The 11,943-nt window shown below is 39.3% G+C and overlaps 1 non-coding gene across 1 annotated transcript; it reads left to right on the forward strand.

The window, feature by feature from the left end:
- The first annotated feature begins 10,910 nt into the window (after nt 1–10,910).
- On the forward strand, nt 10,911–11,018 carry LOC113598340 (U6 spliceosomal RNA). The gene has a single exon (XR_003419015.1). It is a non-coding gene; the product is annotated as a U6 spliceosomal RNA (small nuclear RNA).
- Nucleotides 11,019–11,943: the final 925 nt, after the last annotated feature.

The raw sequence follows: 11,943 nt of genomic DNA on the forward strand, positions 1-11,943 counted from the left end.
CTGACAGGGAATTGGGCTTTGGTCCCAATCAGCTGGATGGGGCTGGGATGCATTTTGCATGCATGGGTTCTTGCTTGGGTTCTTGCTTCATGAGACTACAGAACTGAGGGTCAGTTCCATGGCTGGGGATATGTGTGAAAAGTAGTGTGGGGATTTCGTATTATGCCTGAAAATGACTATGGAACTCTAAGGAGAGCCTCAAAAATGAATAAAAATAAAAATATTATTTCAGTAATGTAAGTTCTCCTCAGAGGAAGCACCTCAGAGAATATTTTCAAAGGTAAGATGGTAAGATCGGAATAAAGTGAAAAGTGTTACTTTTATCTCTGTTACTTGATGGGCAACATTAAGCTATTCCATTCTTTAAGGCCTAGTCATCAGTCCCAGAAATCTACTGAGTACAGGAAAACTGTGGGTGGACATAAAACATTAAAATAAACCATATTGTTCAACCTTCAGTAAAACTCAACTCTACATTTTGTTCCCCTTCGAAAAGTACCTAGTGAATTAGTTTGAACAGAAACGAACCCAAAACGTAATTCAATTGAGAAATAAATACACAAACGTGAAAAATATTCAACAATAAAAAAGGAGACTACAATGAAAGTAGTTTCTCATCTAATCGCTGTCCCTTGTTCTCCTGTCTCCTCCATGGAGCCTTGTTAACAATGACTTAATCTATACATAATCTGTACCTGATATTGATGTATACATTGTGTGCATACGTGTATACACACACATACGCAGAGCACATAGAGCACTAGGTAGATATACAGATATCTCCTATGCCCTTTTTATGGTTGTCAATTTCTTGACAAATATATATAATGTATAAATGATGCACAAAGATTATGACTAACATGAAGAACCATGGTACTGCAAACAGATGACATGCTCAAACGGGGAAGTCACCGTAGAGTTGAATAAAATAAGTATTTACAAAATTGCAAGCAGGTTTAGGGAAACCAATAAAGGATAATGCAGTACTCAATGGTTTATACAGGTTTGGTGTGATTTTGTGTCTAAGGCATACTCAATTTTTAAAACCTTTAAGAAAAAGAAGGCAAAATCATTGATACAAAAAAAAAATGTAGAGTTTAAGATGGGAAAGAAAGCATATCAAATCACAAATCTATAAAACTTTAAATACCACATGTCATAAAATCTAGGTAATACTATCCTCTCATATCACTATTAAATGTATCACATCTCTTTAATACTCTTTGCCTACTTTTTTGTTTTTGTTTTTATTTTGCTACATGCTCTTTTTTTTTTTAATATATGAAATTTAGTGTCAAATTGGTTTCCATACAACACCCAGTTCTCATCCCAACAGGTGCCCTCCTCAATACCCATCACCCATCCTCCCCTGCCTCCCACCCCCCATCAGCCCTCAGTTTGTTCTCAGTTTTTTGTTTTTAATTTTTTTTAATGCTTATTTATTTTTGAGACAGAGAGAGACAGAGCATGAACGGGGGAGGGGCAGAAAGAGAGGGAGACACAGAATCGGAAGCAGGCTCCAGGCTCCGAGCCATCAGCCTAGAGCCTGACGTGGGGCTCGAATTCACGGACTGAGAGATCGTGACCTGAGCCGAAGTCGGACGCTCAACCGGCTGAGCCACCCAGGCGCCCCTGTTCTCAGTTTTTAAGAGTCTCTTATGCTTTGGATCTCTCCCACTCTAACCTCTTTTTTTATTCCTTCCCCTCCCCCATGGGTTCCTGTTAAGTTTCTCAGGATCCACATAAGAGTGAACACATATGGTATCTGTCTTTCTCTGTATGGCTTATTTCACTTAGCATCACACTCTCCAGTTCCATCCACGTTGCTACAAAGGGCCATATTTCATTCTTTCTCATTGCCACGTAGTACTCCATTGTGTATATAAACTACAATTTCTTTATCCATTCATCAGTTGATGGACATTTAGGCTCTTTCCATAATTTGGCTATTGTTGAGAGTGCTGCTATAAACATTGCTCTTTGATCACTACTTCACATGGCATTGACATTATCCTCCATGGAAAGGATAGAAAGTTAAATTAGTCCTTCCTCTCACATAGTCTCTTTCTGGATCAATTGGTCCATGAGTTCCTCCCTATAAAAATGAAGAGAGTCCGGTGTCACAGTTGGAAAAACAAATTATAGCACATGTCCTGTCAAGCATTGGTCAGAGACACCATTTTTTTTTTTTTTTTTTTTTTAGAGAGATACCTTTTATTTTAAGTGCAAAGGCTAAGGCATTTTATAAAACTGGGGAAACTCAGTCCACCTTCCATGCCTAAGAATGGTTTTGTCACTTCCTTCTGCCTTCAGTGGCTCCTTATCCCTTCAGGATAAGATCTAAACTTCTCTGCACGACAAAGGAGGCTCTGCATCCTCCTATTCCTTCTCACCAGCCTGGCCTCACCCCTTACCACCTTCCTTGCACCACCTCCGCCCATTCTGTACAGGTTTAAATAATTTGCCTACGGCTACTTCAACCTGGTTCTGATGCCAGAAATTCGTGTTGTTTACCACATGATGCTATTCTCCTCGCAGGTAAATCGTGTAGTTTAGGTAGCACTCAAGCCAGCTGCATATGGCATGCTGATCTAACTTTTTCTGAAATAATGTACTGGTCTTCATTTCTTGACAGATCAAAACCCCATTATGTTTCTGACCCATCCCCACCCCCTCTCCCCCACTGAAATTGCTCTTTTTCAAGGTCACAAGTGATCTCTTTGCTGCCAGATCTATTGGCCACTTTAATCTTTTTGACTCTCAAAAGTTTTCCACAAAGTTGGCTGTCTCTTCATTCTGGAAATAATTTTCTCTCTCTTCTTTTGTGACAAACCATCCTCTCAGGTTTTTTCTTGCCTCACTGGGCACTCACTTGGTCTCAGTTCCCTTTTCTGACTCTTTCTCCTCTTACCTACCTAAATACTGACCTTCTTCAGAATGAGGTTTTGAACTAAACTCTGTTTACCCCCTGCCCTGAGTGAACTCACCCAGTCCCAGGAAAGTAGATAGGATCCATATGCTGTTTGCCGATTAGCATGTCTCCAGCTCAGTTGTCTGCTTACGCTCATGTGTCCAACAAACTACTTGATCTCTCTACTCAATTGCTTCACTTTTATGCCCTCAGTTTTCACTGGCATCTCTTCATTTCTCCCTTCAAAGATGTTCCTCTTCTAGTGGTCCAGTTACTATTTGCTGTGTGACGAACCACTTCAAATCTTAATAGGTCAGGAATTCAGACACGGCATATCGGGAATGATTTATCTCTGCATCAAGATATCTTGGGTCTTCAGCTGGAGAGACTCAGGGACTGGGGGGTGACCTAATAATGAGGGGCTAGAATTATCTGGAGACATCTCCTATCACACATCTGACCGTTGATGCTGGCTGTCGACTAGGACCTCAGCTGGGGCTGTTGACCAGAAAATTTACACAGGGATGATTTATGTGCCCAGGCTCCTTCATAGCCTAGGGAAGCCTCAGGATAGGTGGACTTCTGACATGGTGGATCAAGCAAAGTTCCCGCAGAGAAGGTATGGCCTTCTGTGGTCTAAAGGCAGAAGTCCCAGGGTCAACTCCAGTGTTACTCTATTGGTAGAAGTAGTCACAAGCCTGCCCAAACTCAGGAGAAAGGGATGTAGATCCTGCTTCTTAGTGGGATATATCTATCTATCCCTCATACAAGTTACCATTCCCTTGCACCTCTTAACTGGTCTCCCTGCTTCCATTTTGTTCCATTCCAATACACTTTCCAATATCACAAAGTGATCTTACTAAAATGTCAAATTTTTTTCTCTTGCTTGAAAGCCATCAATTTCCCAGTGCACTCAGAATAAGATCTTAACTTCTTGTCTCTCCAACCTCATCTAATGTCACTCTTCCCTTGACTCTTCATACTACACCAGATGTATGCTCCTTCTTTTCTACTTTATGGCCTTTGTATTTGCTGTTACCTCTGCCTGAGACATTCTTTGCTTCCCTGGTGTTGTTTACATATGGCTAGCTCCTTCTCATCCATCAAGACTTGGCTCTATGTGACCTAACCACTAATTATAGTGAATTTTATTCACTTTAGTGACCTTTTTGTTCACTCTCTTATCACCCTGTTTATTTTCCTCAGGGCTCATTTACAATATTTAAGTATAATATTTATTTGTGTTCTTGTTTATTTTGGGACTTCTCCATTAGAATGTAAACTCCATGAGGGTCTCTTTAACTGTTTTATCTTCAGCACCCACAGTGCCTGGCACATAGTAGATACTGAGAAAATATTTGTTGAATATAATAAATAGATAGATGATGGATGGATGGGTGGATGGATGAATGGATGAATGATCTATTTATCCAATGGCAGCAAAAGAAGACACACTTCCTCCTGAGTGCCTTTTTAGCCAAGAAGAAAAACAGTTTCCTTAAGAAGTCCTTCCCCCATGAGATCCCAGGTCCATTTCCCAGCCTTCTGAAGATTCCCAGGCTTCTTGAGATTCTAGACATCAGATCCAGGACCTAGAATGGACCTGCCATCTTGGATCACACTCTGTCCCTGGAGGAGGTATGCTTATCAAATGATCAAAGCAATAGGTCACCTGCTCTCTCTTAGAGGCAGTGACATTAAACCATGCTGGTTTCTGGAGCTCAGAGAGGTCCTTAATGGGTTTCCTAACATCCTCATTTTCATTCAGGCAGCCATTTGAGGCCAGGCCTGACCGTCTACTTTTAGATCATCATCTTTGTAAACATCTTGCAATTCCAATCATTCAAAAACACAGACACAATGGTTTCCAAATACTTTGAGCTCATTACAACACCTCATTTATGCTTTTAATCCCCGCTCATCTAAGAGCTATTGGCATCTATTTGATTTTCTCAAACAAAAGAGAATCAGAATGAAGTAATTTCGAAAGCATTTTTTGAGACTTTGGGTATTTCCTTAAACTTAGTAAACACCTTCAGGTGTCAAAAGACCAGCACTCCAAATCACTCATCTAAAGGCTTTTTTTTTTTAATGTTTATTTATTTTTGAGAGAGAAAGAGCACGAGCAGGGGAGGTACAGAGAGAGAAGACACAGAATCCAAAGCAGGCTCCAAGGCTCTGATTTGTTGGCACAGAACCCGTTGCGGGGCTCAAATGCATGGACCACAAGATCATGACCTGAGCTGAAGTTGGACGCTCAACGGACTGAGCCACCCAGGTGCCCCTACAGGCTTCTTGACAATCTCATCAGTACTGAAGGTTGGTTTACCCTTTCATTTGGCCTTATCAAGATGTTATTTTTTTTCTCTTTTATTCACACTGGGTGTTCAGCCAAGGAAATGTATTTCCAGTTTCCCTTCAAGGAAAGTTTTGTTTTTATTGTTTTCACTGCACTTCTTTTTCTTTATTTTTTTCTTACTTTCTGATAGCTTGCCATGTTCTCTCTATAGTTTATTCTTAAAACAGCATTTAAGCTTTTTACAACTTGCTACCTTTACTGATAACAAAATGGAAGCTTATTTGTCTTCTTCCCTTTGAAACTCAGGGTGGATTTGTCAAGTGTGATGTTTAAAAAGAAAAAAACCAACAAACCAACTGTATCTGTTTGGCAAAGATTCACTGCTGCATTTGCGATTCTCTCTAGTACATTTCCTGGGACTGACAGCTTTTTGGTCTATTTCACTGGCTGCTGTTAACATGTTCCCTTACACTGTCTCATTCCCAATGGTTTGGTAGCGATGTCTGTGATGAATGAGTTCTGGTGAACTGGAAAATAGATTTAACACCTGGAACTCTCCACACTGTCCCTCAGCCCTTGTATATAAGCCACTTCTCATCCTTTACCTGTGGCAAAGAGCCAGGCAACTTACTCTAATACCAATTCAACTGTCTACAAGTGGAGATTGTGAAACTTTTATGAGCGCAAAGCATGGCTGCTATGTATGGGATTTTCTCTGCTACGTTTTCCCCTTGGAAAGTTTAAAATTTAACTTTTCTGATAGGGAAATGTTTTATGGTAAGGGATAGTGTTATGGTAAGGAAAAAGAGAGAGTGAATGTTAATGAGCAACGTTTTTATCAGTTCTCTCAGGCTTTACCCAAACTATTCAACTATCTTACTTCTAAGAAGAATTCTACAAATCCTTTTCAGATGGAAATCCTTTGGACCGGTGCCTTATAGACCAACCTTGAGAACAATTTAATGTGACTGGGCTTTTATTGTTTTCAGTTCCTTCAAAGAAAGACAAATATTTACTACATCTGATACTTTGTCTCTAGTCAACTGATTTTCTAAAAAGACAAGGTCTTTTTGAGTACTTTATTTTCTCCTAAGTACTCTGAAAAGTATTCTGTTTTGCAGTGCTCTTCATAATGTTCCATCTGTTCTGATTTTTCAGAAGCTTTTTTTTTTTAAATCTCCTCAGAAAATTCAATGAAAAAAGGTAAAGGCTTTACTGCCAGTAAATTTTTGTTTCTCTTCTTTCTGGGAAAGAGCCAGTTTGAGTTTAAAAATAGACCTGAGAAATGTCTACAGCTTGAGATTCATTCAATCCACTAATATTTGCTCTAGAATAATAAGGATATTTGATACATCTGAACTAAAACGATCCCCATATTTGTCACCTTTCCATTTCACATCAGATAAAACATCATAGCAGCCTTCTGTCAAAGCAAATTCCATTATGTTAACCACCCCCTCTCTCTTATTTTTAATTTATCCTGAAAAATGTGAAGCTGGTAGTTTAGGTCATTCTAAGCATCCTATGCTAAACATTTGCCCATTGATGCTGTTTATTATTAATTTCCAATAGCAGTTACTGTGGTCCTAATATCAGATACCCACTAGGATAAAAATATTGGGGCAATAAAAAGAATAACTTAATTTTAAAGTTTTTTTTTAAATCAGCAATATTGAGCAATAACTGACTACAGTAAAATTCACAAAAGTCAAGTGTACAATTAATGAATTCTCATAAGTGCGTATATTTGCTTAACAGCCTTCACAGTTATGGTATAGAACATTTCTGTCAAACTAAAAGATTCCCTTCTGCCCCTTTGCAATTCTCTTCCTATCTTTGGCACCAAGGAACCACTAATCTGCTTTCAGTAACTCTAGTTTGACTTTTCCAGTATGTTACATAAACGAAATCACACACTGTGTGGTCTTTCATGTCTGCCTTCTTTTACTTAGCATAAGACTTTCGGATCCATCCATGGTGTTGTGTATATGAGTAGTATGTTCCTTTTTATTGCTGAGGAGTATTCCACTGTATGGACATGGCAGACATTGTCTATTCAGTCATCAGTTGGTGAACATTCAGGTGATTCCAGTTTTTGACGATTATCAATAAAGTTGTTAGGAATATTCAAGTACGAGTGAAGTATATTTTCATTTCTCTTGGGTGACTGTCTACGAGTGAGACTGCTGGATCGTATGGTAAGTGCATGTTTCATTTTATAAGAAATAGCCACATTGTGTTCTATAGTGGATGCACAATTTTGCATTCCCACCGGCAATGTACAAACATTGTGTCTGTTCCACATTCTTGCCAACACTTGGTATTGTCAGTGTTTTTGAATTTTAGCCATTTTACTGCCTGTGTAGTGGTATTTTATTGCCATTTTAATTTGCACTTCCCTAATGACTAATGATATTAAACATCTTTTTATGCACTTGCTATGTTCTTCTTTGGTGACATGTCCTCAAATCTTTTGCCTTTATTTTATGTATTTTAAAAAAATATCTGTTTATTTATTTTCAGAGAGAGGGAGTAGGGTACAGCTCAGAGCATCAGCACAGAGCCTGACGTGGGGCTCAATCTCACAAATTATGAGATCATGACCTGAGCTGGAACCAAGAGTCAGAAGCTCAACCAGCTGAGCCACCCAGGCGCCCCTCAAATCTTTTGTCTTAAAAAATAAATCAGGTTATCTCCTTGGTACTGAGGTTTAAGAGTTCTTTGTTTTGGATATAAGAGCTTTATCAGATTTATGTTTTAGAAATACTTTCTTCCAAAAGAATGATGTAGGTTAGCCAAAAACCAGAGGATTTCTGATAAGTTGGTAAACCTAAAATTGCAGCTACTTGGGGCACCTGGGTGACTACTTGGTTAAGCATTTGACTTGGTTTCAGGTCAGATCATGATCTCAAGGTTTGTGGGTTTGAGCCCTGCATTGGGCTCCATGCTGACAATGTGGAGCCTACTTGGGATTCTCCCTCTTCCTCTCTCTGACACCCACCCCTCCACACTCATGCTTGCACTCTCTCTCTCTCAAAATAAATAAATAAAATTGTGGCTTCTTGAATTTCTAATGTCAAATTAGAGTTCTATATATTAATACACTGATACTTTGATGTAGACTTAGGAACAATGTCGAAAGACCTCTATAAAAAGATGATTTGGATGCTTTGCCCTTGAAGCAGTTCATCTATGCATACAAAATCAGTTCTAAAGGAGCTGTAGGTAAATTCCCATATAAAATGCTTCCAGACTGAAGTAAATATTCCCCACAGTGGGGATGGATTTAAATTATGGCAGCTCTAATGCTTACAGGAAAAGTAGACTATACTCTAGGAAGGGAGGGAGATAAAGGACACTTAGGTAGGCAAGCTCCTGTGTGTCCTCTTCTGGGTTTTCTCTTAATCTCCTTAAAATACATTTTTTCTCTTTTTCTTGGTAGCTTTTAAGTTTTACATAATTTCAAAATTACAGAAAAGCTGAAAGAAAAAATACAAGGAACTCCTAAATACTCTTTATTTAAATTCACCAATGTTTACATTTTACCCTAACTTAAATGCATTTTACATTTAATTTTTTAAATATTTCATAGAGGAATTATGGTCTAGTTCTTTTTTTAGTGTTAATTTATTTATTTTTGAAAGAGAGAGAGAGAGAAAAAACATGCATATGTGGGGGAGGAGCAGAGAGAGAGGGAGACAGAGACAGAGATTCCTTGTTGTCAGCACAGAGACTGACTCAGGGCGTGAACTCATGAACCGTGAGATTATGATCTGAGCCGAAATCAAGAGTTGGACACTTAACCAACTGAGCCACACAGGTGCCCCAAGGCCTAGTTCTTTTTGAAGTTTTTATTTCCATTCGTCTCTAGCCTAAGTGGTAGAAAAAGTAGCAATTAACACCCTAATTAAAATCCTGAAAGACAGAGACACAAAGAATCCTGTCACAGAACGCTGGAGACCCAGCACTATCCATAGCCACCGTCATGAAGCCAACCACCATTCAGCTGTGCAGTCTAGCTTTGCAGCCCGTTTCCTGACCTCTTCCTGGTATGGTTGGCTCCTACTACAGGCCTTTGTACCTGACTTTTAGTTTTGATGACTGGTATTGCTTTTAACGACCTAATCTTTGGTGTGTTCTCAACCATTGGTAATTCTGGGAAACAGCCAACCCAGTTCAGCTCACCAGGGACCTTAACCTGGTTCCCTGCTTTGTCTAAGCCCTAACAGCAGGCAACTTAGCAAGCAGCAGTATTTGCAAGGAGGCACAGCTAGTGACACTAGGTATCCCAGCACTGAGAACCAGAGAACAAAGACATATGAGTGCTGAAAGGACCTTGAAATCATTCAATACAACTCTTTCATCTTCAGATGAGGACACTGAGGCCCCAAGAGATTTAATACTTTATCCAAGGTCACAAGTAAGTTGGTAGCCAAGGCATGACTAAAATTCTAGTTTCGTGCTTCTTCTGCAATATAACGCTGCCTCTAATAGTTATTACTACTAATAATTAATTTTCAGCTGCAAAAACTCATGTGTTCACTCATGAAGTTAACATATATTTATTGAGCATTTACAAAGTTCTACATACAAGGTTTACAAGATATTTAATCTGCCTTCCCAGATCTTACTTTCTGGCAGAGAAATAGATGATTAAAAAGTAATTATGCACAGCAGAAAACAGTAGAGAAGTTCCTCAAAAAATTCAAAGAAGTTCCACTTCTGGAACTGAAAGCAGGGACTCGAACAGATATCTTTATACAGTATTAGTTCAAACTGCCATAAAAAATACCACAGACTGGGTGCCTTACACAACATAAATTTATTTTCTCACAGTTTTGGAGAAGTCCAAGACCAATGTGGTATCAGGGTGTGTTTCTGATGAGGTCTGTCTTCCTAGCTTGTAGACAGCTGCCTTCTTGTGTCCTCACCTAGCCTCTTCCCTGTGCATGCAGACAAATCAATCTCTGGTGTCTTTGCTCTTCTCTTAAGGACGTCAGTCGTATCAGATTAGGGTCCCACACTTATGATGTCATTTAACTTTAATTATCTCGCTAAAGGCCCTATCTCTAAATATAGTCATAATGCAGGCCAGAGCTTTAACATGAATTTTATGGAGACACAATTTAGTCCATAACATATACCAATATTCAGAGCAGCACTAATCATAGACAAAAGGTGGAAACATCTAAATGTCCATTGATAGGTGAAGGGATAATCAAAATGTGATATATACCTACAATGGAATATTATTCAGCCTTCAAGAAGACAGATATTCTGACACGTGCTACAACACGGATGAGGCTTGAGGCTATGACGCTAAGTGAAATAAGTCAGGCACAATAGGATACATATATGATTCTACATACATGAGGTACCTAGAATAGTCAAATTCATGGAGACAGAGAGCAGAACAGTAGTTTTCAAAGACTGAGGAGAAGGGGAAATGGGAGTTACTGTTTGATGGGTACTGGATTTCAGTTTGGGATGATGGAAAAGTTGTGGAGGAGGATGATGGTGATGGTGGCACAACAATGTAGATTTACTTAATGCCACTGAACTGTACACTTGAAACAGTTAAATGTAAGTTTTATGATATGCATATTTTACTATGATAAAACAAAAATGTAATTTTGACTTCAGTATGTGGCCATAATACTGAGAGACTGGATTTACTCTCCACTTAAAATTGAAAAGCAAGTGTTTGCTTCAGCAGCACATACACAAAAATTGGAATGATACAGAGAAGATTAGCATGGCCACTTTTGCAGGGATGATACCCAAATTCATGAAGCATTCCATTAAAAAGAAAAATTAAGGGGCACCTGCGTGGCTCAGTCAGTTGAGCATCCGACTCTTGGTTTTGGCTCAGGTCATGATCCCGGGGTCATGGGATCCAGTCCTATGTCAGGTTCCATGCTGAGCATGGAGTCTGCTTGGAATTCTTTCTCTCTCTCCCTCCTCCCTCTGCCCCTTCCCCACCCCTCCCTCCTCTTTTTCTCTCTAAAATAAAATTAAGAAACAAGACAAAATATGAAGCAATGGTTTTTAGATACCGGACACTCAAAACCTAGGACAATAATCCCCCAGAGAAAAGAAATAGATGAGGTGAGCCCTACGATAGCTAGTTTAATGTCTACAGAGTTTCCAGGCTATAGCACAGGGAGGAAAATCCCAAACAGAGCCCAGAAATCTCCCTGAGTTGAGTAGCCAGGGTTGTGGATTTGGAGGAACCAAGGTATACAGAATTCACAGGGTAGGGCCAGAGAAGAGAGAGCTGCACAGAGAGAGAGAGCAAGGGCTTCAGAAAACTGTGGTTCCTTTTTAGTCTTCAGGCAAGAACTAACTGGACATGTGAATGAAGAATGTACCCAAATAAGGGAAAAGACCCACTGGAAAGGAGCACACAGACAATCATCAGACTTCACACAGGGCCTGGAATAATTTATGTTCCCAGCACCCTGAGTGGACCCTGAGTGGACAAATCTTGTGCTACACTGGTCATCGAGAAGAATGCTCATAAGGGTATTGGTATTTGTATGGCCAAACTCAAAACCCTAATCTAATCATTTAAAAAATCAGGAAATCTAATAAAGGAGCATCCTGTTATAACCTAACCAGTGTCTCTGAAAACCTCAAAGGTCATCAAAAACAAGGAAATTCTAAAAAACTGTCAGCCAAGAGGAGCCTAAGGAGACATGACAAATAAATTTAATTTGATATACTAGGAGAA

Source organism: Acinonyx jubatus, chromosome C1 (genome assembly GCF_027475565.1).
Source record: "Acinonyx jubatus isolate Ajub_Pintada_27869175 chromosome C1, VMU_Ajub_asm_v1.0, whole genome shotgun sequence".
Taxonomy (NCBI): Eukaryota; Metazoa; Chordata; class Mammalia; order Carnivora; family Felidae; genus Acinonyx; species Acinonyx jubatus.